The 11,122-nt window shown below is 48.1% G+C and overlaps 2 long non-coding RNA genes across 2 annotated transcripts; both read right to left on the reverse strand.

Annotated features, from left to right (window-relative positions):
* Positions 1-2,189: 2,189 nt before the first annotated feature.
* Positions 2,190-3,875, reverse strand: LOC143824655 (uncharacterized). The gene is made up of 3 exons (XR_013226819.1): positions 3,788-3,875; positions 3,116-3,206; positions 2,190-2,319 (listed from the first exon to the last, which is right to left on the reverse strand). It is a non-coding gene; the product is annotated as an uncharacterized LOC143824655 (long non-coding RNA).
* Positions 3,876-9,779: 5,904 nt separating this feature from the next.
* On the reverse strand, positions 9,780-10,907 carry LOC143824583 (uncharacterized). The gene is made up of 3 exons (XR_013226801.1): positions 10,813-10,907; positions 10,271-10,361; positions 9,780-9,908 (listed from the first exon to the last, which is right to left on the reverse strand). It is a non-coding gene; the product is annotated as an uncharacterized LOC143824583 (long non-coding RNA).
* Positions 10,908-11,122: the final 215 nt, after the last annotated feature.

Here is an 11,122-nt window from a genome sequence, read left to right on the forward strand (position 1 = left end):
TGCAACACTCTGAACCAGGGGTAGTCAAACTGCGGCCCTCCAGATGTCCATGGACTACAATTTCCATGAGCCCCTGCCAGCGAATGCTGGCAGGGGCTCATGGGAATTGTAGTCCATGGACATCTGGAGGGCCGCAGTTTGACTACCCCACGTACATAAACATGAACGACCAAAATCTGTTTCATGTGAGTTTCAGGAGGTGTTCTTGCTGAGTTATCAAGCATTGTCTTCAAAACTGGGATTCAGAAAGGACATTTTATGAAGAAGTACTGTTTGCCAGTCTATCTCACACAAGCCTGGGAATGGCAGCGATGCTAAACATACCACCGTGTTTCCCTGAAAATAAGACATACCCATAAAATGAGCTGCAGCAGGATTTCTAAGCATTTGTGCAATATACACCATGCCCTGAAAATAAGTGTGTCCTCAGGGGGAAGAACTAAAGCTGTGCCTGCCGTTTTATTTAGCACTGTGGGTCTCTCTCCCCCAGCACCAACCAGCAACCGTCTGTGGGAGGAGGGCATGCTCCAGCGTGCTTCGGCGCTCACAGACGCCCGAGGTGACCAGCACCGCGGCACAGAGGAGTGGGGTGGCGCTGGCACAGTGCTAGCATCAACACCCTCCCATCCACAGCACTGGCCACCCCGAGCTCTCTCACCCCCCACAAACACCAGTAAAACTGCTGCTCTCTACCATACGTAATTTAAAAAAAACATCCCCTGAAAATAAGCCATAGTGTGTCATCTTGAGGAAAAATAAAAGGAAGATAGTGTCTTATTTTGGGGGAAACGCGGTAGATGTCGTAATTATTGGCAGAAAATGGAAACACCAACACAGAACCTCCATTTAGGATAATCCTGTTTGGTGGGAACATCAGCAAACTCTTTTGGTTGGACAATATTTCTGTCAAGCATATCTATATTACATCATTCTCTCTCGCTCCCTTGTACGAGAAGGCCTTACCCAATATATGGACACTTTTCTTGGATGCTTTAGGATGCTTTGGGCTGTTCCTGCGTTGAGCAGGGGGTTGGACTAGATGGCCTGTATGGCCCCTTCCAACTCTATGATTCTATGATTCTATGACACCTTGTAGACTAGCATTCTGTGCCACTGGTGAGCTCAGCACCATTGCCATTCTGATACACCTTCAAACTAATACAATACTCTAGTGGCTCTTCAATAGCACATGGACTACAATTCCCATGAGCCCCTGTACGGACTGTGGTGCTGCTGGTCAGGGGGAGGGCAGAAATTAGACCACCTCCTGGTATATATCTGTTTTCAGACTAACATTATTCAGGGTTTTGTTTCCAAGTTGTTTCCAAGTTGTGTACTGGAGAACCTCCAGGGAAGACTGCTTTTCCTATCTGGATACTCCTATTAAATGTGGCATGCCGGTTTCCATCCCCAGTATGAACCTGCAGAGAACCACGGAGTGTATGCATTTAGGGAAAGTGGGCAGAAGAGGAACCCTAACAAGATGTTCAAGGAACACCAGTTCTGGGAGTGTAGCACAGAGAAGGAAAGAGGGAAAGGCCGAAAGAGCCCTCAAAATGAAACAGCGCAGAAAAACCATTATAGCTCATAAGACCTTGTGCAGGATCCAGCTCCTCTAACGCCAACCCATCACTGCTCCTTCTAAAGGCCCCCCGCAAACGTGAACACACATGAAAGGTGCCTTATAGTGAACCAGACAAAGTCAGGGAAACTCTGAAAGCAAAAACAGTGCGTTATCTTGGGCAAAGTCTTATTGGCCAGCCCCCAGGACTATGAAATTGAATGGCACTGTGCACACCGTTGACCAGCACCTGAAGATAACCAGCACACTGTCCCCTTTGAAGAGATACTGGACCAGAAAGACACGACTCCAGGCTGGCTCAGTTAAATGGCCAGCCATGAGGCAGAAGGATGGGAATGCAACTTTTGGGGATGAAAGAAATCCATTCTGGAGTCTTCCTCATGACTCATTGGACCCTCCCTGACCTCATCTGCTTATCAAAGTTTCCAACTGAGGCCTCAGTCGTCACCAGCTGCAGCCAGGTTGTCTTGGGGCATTCCAGGAGCCAACTTGGTTCCCCATTTACTGAGGGTCAGGAAAGAGAGATCGTCCCTCCCTCCCTGTTAGCCCCTGGGTGCATTTGAAAAATCAGACCAACACAGACGGGTGTTTCGTTCTCTTTTATTAACGGATGTATGGATCAGCAATTTTTGTGAGCTTGTTTTGTCATTTTGGTACGAATCTTATTGGTTTCAATTTCACAAAAGGAATATCATCTCCTGGCAGTTTTTTGAGGATGTCGTGAATTTTCTCTCCTCCTGTGGGAAAGAAGCAGAAGGGAGGTTTGGCTTCCCACCTGCATCAGAGAGCCCCACCCAGCCCTCCCCTGTTCAGCCCTCTGGGAACAGTCCGTTTCTCGACTGACACCAAGGAAAGGTAACAACCAATGGTTATTGCCTCGAAGGCAGTGAAAAGGAACATCCTACTTTCTGCAGAACATGATTTATGACACAGGAAAGACCTCCAGATGCATCAACATGACTGCAAACGTTGGCCAAGGTGAACTCAGAGGTTGTGAGCCCAGGAAGCCGCCTGCTGCTGAGCAAGACCAAGGGTCCCACTCCTCTCGGGACATGGACACCAGGTGGCAGCTGATGGCCAAGAAGTTCTTCCAAGCCAGATGTTGAATCAGAGGATGTGAGCAGGGGTAGTCAACCTGTGATCCTCCAGATGTCCATGGACTACAATTCCCATGAGCCCCTGCCAGCGTTTGCTGGCAGGGGCTCATGGGAATTGTAGTCCATGGACGTCTGGAGGACCACAGGTTGACTACTCCTGGATGTGAGGACTGAACTTGGAACTCTGTGCATGCAGTGTATGCTTGCAGTGTTGCAACTGCTAAGCTGGAGAATGCTCTACCTGTTGAATTAGTTCTGTCACACATTATTAAGTGCAGATTTATAAATATTCCGGCACCAGGAGTGTATATATATTAAGTGCAGACATATACATACCAGCATCAGGGGAAGGATAAGATTGGCCTTGGAGGGAAGGATAAAGATGGTCCTAACCCATCCATTGCCCCAAACCTCCCAATAGCAAGCCTAAACCGACCTGTATCACTTTCCTTCTGGACCTGGAGCATCTCGCCCTCGTTCTGCACTTCGCCTTCTCCCTTGTCAAGAGATTGTTTCCCGGTGGTGGCCTACAAGGAAACATTAGTCGATTGAATTAAACTTTAGGGGGTAACCCTGATTTCCATCTTCAAATGAGTCCAACAGGAGTCCCCTCAACCCGGAGACCTGGTGTTTGGGATTTGGTCATGGGGGCATCTCCACATAAAGCATGTCCTTTGGGGGCTACCATAACAACTAAAGAGTCATCAAGCTAATACAAGGGTAGGCAAATTGTGGGCTACAATTCCCATGGGCCCCTGAAAGGTATAGCCCTTGAAATTGCAGTCCATGGACAGCTGGAGGGCCAGAATTTGCCCAAATTCCTAATATAATCTTGAGGGAAATTCCCAGCTCTGGCTTGGGGGAATTCCTGGAGATTCAGGGGGCAGTGCTTGGAGAGGGCTGAGGTTGAGGAGGTTCAGATACCCCAGGGGTCACCTACTGCTTGGTCCATGCCGCTGGAGGTGCCAGGGACTGAACCCGTGAGCTTCTGCATACTGAGCGTAGGTTCTACCATTAAGCCATGCCCCCTCCCCAGTCCAAGGGATTGTGCCGGATCCCTCCCCTTCAAATTCCCAGGCCTTGACAGAACAGCATCCCAGGGCATAACCTGAGCGCCGATAGTGGTGAGGAGCGGCAGCACCAGAAGGAGGGTCAACAGGAGCTCCATAGTCACTGGAACTGTCTTGCACTCAGGAAAGGCTGGGAGAGAAAAATGACAAAGAGCATTAGGGAAAGACTTGTATGGAGAAGGACCTATACTAATAAATCAAGGCACGTCTTCAGAAAGAAATCCACTTGAAATACAAAGCAATGCCCTCTGAGGAGTTGGGATTAAAAGAATTGGATGGTAAAAAGAAGTGGTTTGGGAGTCGTATGCAGACAAAAAGAAGCTATAGGTCTCCTAGCAAAACCTGGGCCCCATTTGGGGATACCTAAACCTGTGCATCAGGGCTAGGCTGACTCTCAATACCGTTTCCTGAAAACTGGGAGGAGGTAGTGGCATACAAATAGAATGTAAAACTTCCCTTCGGGATCCCTGAACTCTTACCTTGCTCGTGCTCTTGACTCCTTCTGAAGCAAGCAGAGGCATCTGACTTTTATAGCTTTCCTGGACCCCAAAGCTGGCCGTCCTGATTCATCCGGGGCCAAGGGCTGGCAATTCTTATTGATGCATGGCAAGCAAGAAGTTGGCAATCCCCCCTTATCCCTGGAGGAATATTTTGATTTAAAACATTTCATCTTTATGGAGTGGAAGAACATCAAATTAAATGCCCAGGAAACCTAAAACCCAAAGTTTAAAGTAAAAAAAAAAATTCAGACTGCTAGTAAACTAAAACAAATGCAATCCTGATTCCATCCTTTCTTCACTACCTTCTAAAGAATGAAGGTGAAGGGGGCATCTCCCTTGGGAGGGTGTTCTGTAATCATGGGGCTGCCACCAAAACGGCCCTCTCTTGTGTACCCACTAAACAAGGGTCCCCCCCCCCAGGACAAGGCGATCCTGAGAAAGGGAAGGGATAGACAGTTCTTAGATTCTGAACAGTCGAGAGGCATCAAATCACAACACAGGAGGATGTTTCCTTTTACTGATCCAAGAACAGGCACTGTTTTTTTAGTGGGATCCCAGCCTGGGTCCCTTTCTCTCTTTGGTGCTCCCAAATGAACCTTGAGTTGAAAGTTCTTGCCCCATAAAGAGTAAAAATGGTGCTTTAACTTAGGAAATGTCTTAATGCCAGTTTGGTGTAGTGGTTAGGAGTTCGGACTTCTAATCTGGTGAGCCGGGTTTGATTCCCCATTCCCACCACATGCAGTCAGCTAGGTGACCTTGGACTAGTCACAGCCCTGATAGAGCTGTTCTGACCGAGCAGCGATATCAAGGCTCTCTCAGCCTCACCCACTCACAGGGTGTCTCTTGTGGGGAGAGGAAAGGAAAGGCGATTGGAAGCCACTTTGAGACTCCTTCGGGTAGAGAATAACGTCATATAAACGAACTCTTCTTCTTCTTCTTCTTGGCAAGCCTCCTCGACTATGCAGTTCAACATCACTGTACACCATTAATCAGCCCCTGAAGGAACCAACACACTGTCCCCATTGAGGAGTCACTGGACCCCGAAAAACATTCCCATAAAGCTGAGCTGTTGGGCTCAGCCAGGTCAATGGAGCAAAATGAAGTCTCCATTGGCTGCATTGGCTGGAGGCTACAGGGTGCAGGAAGAGAGATCCTGCCTAAATCTGAACTCCTCTGAAGTCCTCATCCGCTGTTCTCAACATGCAGGGACCACCAAGTTTTGCTGATTTTCTTTTCAGAGTCTATGGTCAGCAGGTGCTGTCTCTCCTTCTCATGACTCACTTTGTGGGCTTCTTGCAGGGCCGGATGCACATAGGGGATCACTCATGCCTCAACTGCAACATGGTCACAGGCCATATCCCCACACACTCTCAAATTTTCATTCTGAGCCTTTTTTAGAAGGGTGGAAGAACAATCACAACACAAATAAATATAATTCCTCACGTGTGCTGCTTCAAAGATGGCCTCCTTTGGAAAGACCTCTTGGATGGAGACCTTGGCCATCAGCTGCCAGCTGGAGTTAGTGTCCCTAGGGGAGAGGTGCCCTTGGTCCATACGGCACTGGGCAGCTTCCTTGGATCACAACCTCCAAGTTCACCTTGGCCAACACTTGGAGCCACGTTGATGCTTCTGGAGGTATTTCGTTTGTCACAACCGTTCCAAGTGTTCTACAGGACGCAAAACGGTCTTCTTCAAAGCAGTCGAGAAAGAACAAGTGGTCCTCCCTAACCTATATGGATATCTGGATGAGAAGATGCAGAGCTGGATGGGGTCAGCCCATGGATGACTGCCAGTCCCAAAACTATGTGTGATTTGTCCTTGCATGGATGCTGGAAGTGGAGGGTGGATATGGTTGCAGCCGTGGCACCCCACAGGATGTGCTGTTCCCCAGAAGAAACCCTTTCAGTCTGGAGTAGAATGACTTAAACCAGGCCAAACTATGCCCCCTGACAGGAGCATTTCCAGGGCACTTAGAGCCCCATAGGTTTCAGGCAATACTACCTGACCGGGGTTGTCCTACTGCCACTGAAAGAAGCTTTCTGGGTGAGGAGCCTTGTGCATCCCCCTTGGGCTGAGTTCAACCCCCCGGGCAGTCTTCGTCAACCCGGGTTTTGTGAAACCCCTTTGATAGCTGGGTTGTTCCAACCGAGAAGGAATGTTGATACAGGAATCAAAAGCCAATCAAAACACTGGAGGATTTTCCCTAAAGACAGCTTTTAAGGATCCAAGAATAGGCCTTGGAATTCCAGAGTTGGGACCTTTCTCTCTATGGTGCTCCCAAATGAACCTCAAATTAAAGAATAAAGACAGAGCAAAAACGGTGCATTGGTTTGGACAAACTCTTATTGGCCAGCCCCCAGGACTATGAAATTGAATGGCACTGTGCACACCGTTGACCAGCACCTGAAGATAACCAGCACACTGTCCCCTTTGAAGAGATACTGGACCAGAAAGACACGACTCCAGGCTGGCTCAGTTAAATGGCCAGCCATGAGGCAGAAGGATGGGAATGCAACTTTTGGGAATGAAAGAAATCCATTCTGGAGTCTTCCTCATGACTCATTGGACCCTCCCTGACCTCATCTGCTTATCAAAGTTTCCGACTGAGGCCTCAGTCGTCACCAGCTGCAGCCAGGTTGTCTTGGGGCATTCCAGGAGCCAACTTGGTTTGAAAAATCAAACAAACACAGACCAGTGTTTCATTCTGTTTTATTGATAGAAGGATGGATGCATGGATGCATGGATGCATGGATGCATGGCCTCAGCCATTTGGCTTTTGTGGGAGCTAAACTTGATTTCCTCTTGAAAACAGTTAAGGATAAATGCCTCCTGGCCATTCAGGCCAGTGATCTCTTTTCTGATGTCCTGTGAGAAGGAAGCAGAGAAGGGTTTAAGCTTCCTATCTTGATGGCAGTGAAAAGGAACATTCTGCCTTCTATAGAACATGATTTGTGACACATGAAAGACCTCCAGATGCATCAACGTGGCTCCAAACCTCAGCCAAGGTGAACTTAGAGGTTGTGAGCCAAGCTGTTGGTTGAAAAATCAGACAAATGCAGATAGATGGTTCTCTTTGATTTATTTATTTAGATTTCTATACCACCCATTTCTTTGCTGCTCTGGGTGGATGGATGGATGGACAGAAAGATGGATGGATGGCCTCAGTTCTTTTGTGTGAGCTAGCCTTGTTTTTCCTTTCTGGTGAGAAATATTTTTCTACCACTTGGTCTCCGGTTAACATATCGATCTATTAACCGTCGAGGTGTACGATCTCTTTTCTGTTCTCCTGTGGGCAGGAAGCAAAAGAGAGGTTATTCTTCCCTCTTGCAGAAGAAATGCCCCTGCAGCCCTCCGTGTCCTATTTGATCGGAATGCTCCCAGATAACACAGAGCGAGTGTTTTTGGATTAACACCAAAGTCATTTGGGGGGAACACTGGTTCTTTCTTGACTGCAGTAAAGAAGAACGTTCCACCTTCTGTGGAACACTGAGATCCATTTGTGACTCCTGAAAGACCTCCAGAGACATCCACGTGGCTCCAAACATTGACCAAGGTTAAGTGGAGGTTGTGAGCCAAGGAAGCTCCCTGGTGTGGTGTGGGACCAAGGGTGCCTCTCCCCTAGGGATATTAACTCCAGCTGGCAGCTGATGGCTGAGGTCTCCATCCAAGAGATCTTTCCAAAGGAAGCTACCTTTGAAACAGAACATGTGAGGACTGAACACGGAACTCTGCGCATGCCGTGTATCCTAGCAGTGCTGCAACTGCTAAACTTGAGAATGCTTTGCCTGTCAAACTAGTTCTATCACACATTATTAAGTGCAGATTTATACATTCCAGCATCAGGAGTGCAATAATGATCCTGTGTAATACTGTAGTTTGGGGAGAATTGTCTAGAAGGGAAGGATAAAGATGGTCCTAACCCATCCATTGCCCCAAACCTCCCAACAGCAAGCCCAAACCGACCCGTATCACTTTCCCTCCGGACCTGGAGAGTCTCACCCTCATTCTGCACTTCGCCTTCTCCCTCATCCCTATATGGATATCTGGATGAGAAGATGCAGAGCTGGATGGGGTCAGCCCATGGATGACTCCCAGTCCCAAAACTATGTGTGATTTGCCCTTGCATGGATGCTGGAAGTGGGAGGTGGATATGGTTGCAGCCGTGGCACCCCACAGGATGTGCTGTTCCCCAGAAGAAACCCTTTCAGTCTGGAGTAGAATGACTTAAACCAGGCCAAACTATGCCCCCTGACAGGAGCATTTCCAGGACACTTAGAGCCCCATAGGTTTCAGGCAATACTACCTGACCGGGGTTGTCCTACTGCCACTGAAAGAAGCTTTCTGGGTGAGGAGCCTTGTGTATCCCCCTTGGGCTGAGTTCAACCCCCCGGGCAGTCTTCGTCAACCAGGGTTTTGTGAAACCCCTTTGATAGCTGGGACGTTCCAACAGAGAAGGAATGTTGATACAGGAATCAAAAGCCAATCAAAACACTGGAGGATTTTCCCTAAAGACAGCTTTTAAGGATCCAAGAATAGGCCTTGGAATTCCAGAGTTGGGACCTTTCTCTCTGTGGTGCTCCCAAATGAACCTCAAATTAAAGAATAAAGACAGAGCAAAAACGGTGCATTGGTTTGGACAAAGTCTTATTGGCCAGCCCCCAGGACTATGAAATTGAATGGCACTGTGCACACCGTTGACCAGCACCTGAAGATAACCAGCACACTGTCCCCTTTGAAGAGATACTGGACCAGAAAGACACGACTCCAGGCTGGCTCAGTTAAATGGCCAGCCATGAGGCAGAAGGATGGGAATGCAACTTTTGGGAATGAAAGAAATCCATTCTGGAGTCTTCCTCATGACTCATTGGACCCTCCCTGACCTCATCTGCTTATCAAAGTTTCCGACTGAGGCCTCAGTCATCACCAGCTGCAGCCAGGTTGTCTTGGGGCATTCCAGGAGCCAACTTGGTTTGAAAAGTCAGACAAACACAGACCAGTGTTTCATTCTGTTTTATTGATAGAAGGATGGATGGATAGCCTCAGCCATTTGGTTTTGGGAGAGCTAAACTTGATTTCCTCTTGAAAACAGGTAAGGATAAATGCCTCCTGGCCATTCAGGCCATTGAGCTCTTTTCTGATGTCCCGTGGGAAGGAAGCAGAGATGGGTTTAAGCTTCCCACGTGCAGCAGAGAGGTCCCTGCAGTCCTCACCATGTGACCCGTTCAAAACAGTCCCAGGTCACACAAGGTGGTTCTGGACTGACACCAAAGGCAGTTGGGGGGACCACTGGATATTGTCTTGATGGCAGTGAAAAGGAACATTCTGCCTTCTATAGAACATGATTTGTGACACATGAAAGACAAATACAGATAGATGGCTGTTTAATTCTCTTTGATTTATTTATTTATTTATATTTCCATCGTTGTATTTCTATCTTCTATATTTCTAGATTCGCTGTAGCTCTCGGCGGGTGGATGGATGGACAGGTGGAAAGAGGGACGGAAAGATGGCATCACCACTTTTGTACGAGCTGGCTTTTTGGTGGGACGTTGCTTTTTGGGTTTTGCTTTTTGCTTTTTGGTGGGACGTTGCTTTTTGGGTTTTCTACCACTTGGTCTCTGTTTAACATATCGAGGTGTACGATCTCTTATCTGTTCTCCTGTGGGCAGGAAGCAAAAGAGAGGTATTTAATGCAGAAGAAATGCCCCTGCAGCCCTCCGTGTCCTATTTGATCGGAATGCTCCCAGATAACACAGAGTGAGTGTTTTTGGATTAACACCAAAGTCATTTGGGGGGAACACTGGTTCTTTCTTGACTGCAGTGAAGAAGAACGTTCCACCTTCCGTGGAACGCTGAGATCCATTTGTGCAGATTTTAAGTGCAGATTTATACATTCCAGCATCAGGAGTGCAATAATGACCCTAATACTGGAGTTTGGGGAGCATTGCCTAGGAGGAAAGGATAAAGAATGTCCTAACCCAACCATTGCCCCCAACTTCCTAAAAGCAAGCCCAAACCGACCTGTATCAATTTCCCTCCGGACCTGGAGGGTCTCACCCTCATTCTGCACTTCGCCTTCTCCCTCGTCAAGTGCTCGTTTCCCGGAGATGATCTACAAGGAAACATTAGTCAGCTGAGTTAAACTTTGGAGGCCAACCCTGGTTTCCATCTTTAAATCAGTCCAACAAGAGTCTGCTCAACCCAAAGACCTGCCACTTGGGATGTGGACATGGAGGCCTCTCCACATGAAACATGTTCTTCAGGGGTTGCTGTGACAATTAAAGGGGCATTAAGCGACTATAACCTAGAGGGAAATTCCCAGCTCTGGCTTGGGGGAATTCGTGCAGATTTGAGGGGCCGTGCTTGGAGAGGGCTGAGGTTGAGGAGGTGCAGATACCCCAGGGGTCACCTATTCTTGGTCCATTCAGCTGGATATGCCAGCAACTGAACATTCTGCATACTGAGTGTAGGTTCCACCATGCCCCCCCCCCATCTAAAGATTGTGCCGGATCCCTCCCCTTCAGATTCCCAGGGCTTGAAAGAACAGCATCCCAGGGCAGGACCTGAGCATGGATAGTTGTAAGGAGTGGCAGCAGCAGAAGGAGGGTCAACAGGAGCTTCATGGTCGCTGGAACTGTCTTGCACCCAGGACAGGCTGAGAGAGAACAACAACAAAGTGCATTAGGCCACACCTGGAGCTGCTGGGGTTGTTGCCAACGAATTTCAGAAAAAGCAGCAGTGGTGCCATTAAGAACTCTTCCACTGTCTTATTTGTCATTGCTTGTGTGTCCCATGTTAGGGGGAGATCTATTCTGCAATGTTCCCTCTAGTGGTAGCTTCGATATTACATCACCTCATGGTAAGTATGGCTAT

Source organism: Paroedura picta, chromosome 15 (genome assembly GCF_049243985.1).
Source record: "Paroedura picta isolate Pp20150507F chromosome 15, Ppicta_v3.0, whole genome shotgun sequence".
Taxonomy (NCBI): Eukaryota; Metazoa; Chordata; class Lepidosauria; order Squamata; family Gekkonidae; genus Paroedura; species Paroedura picta.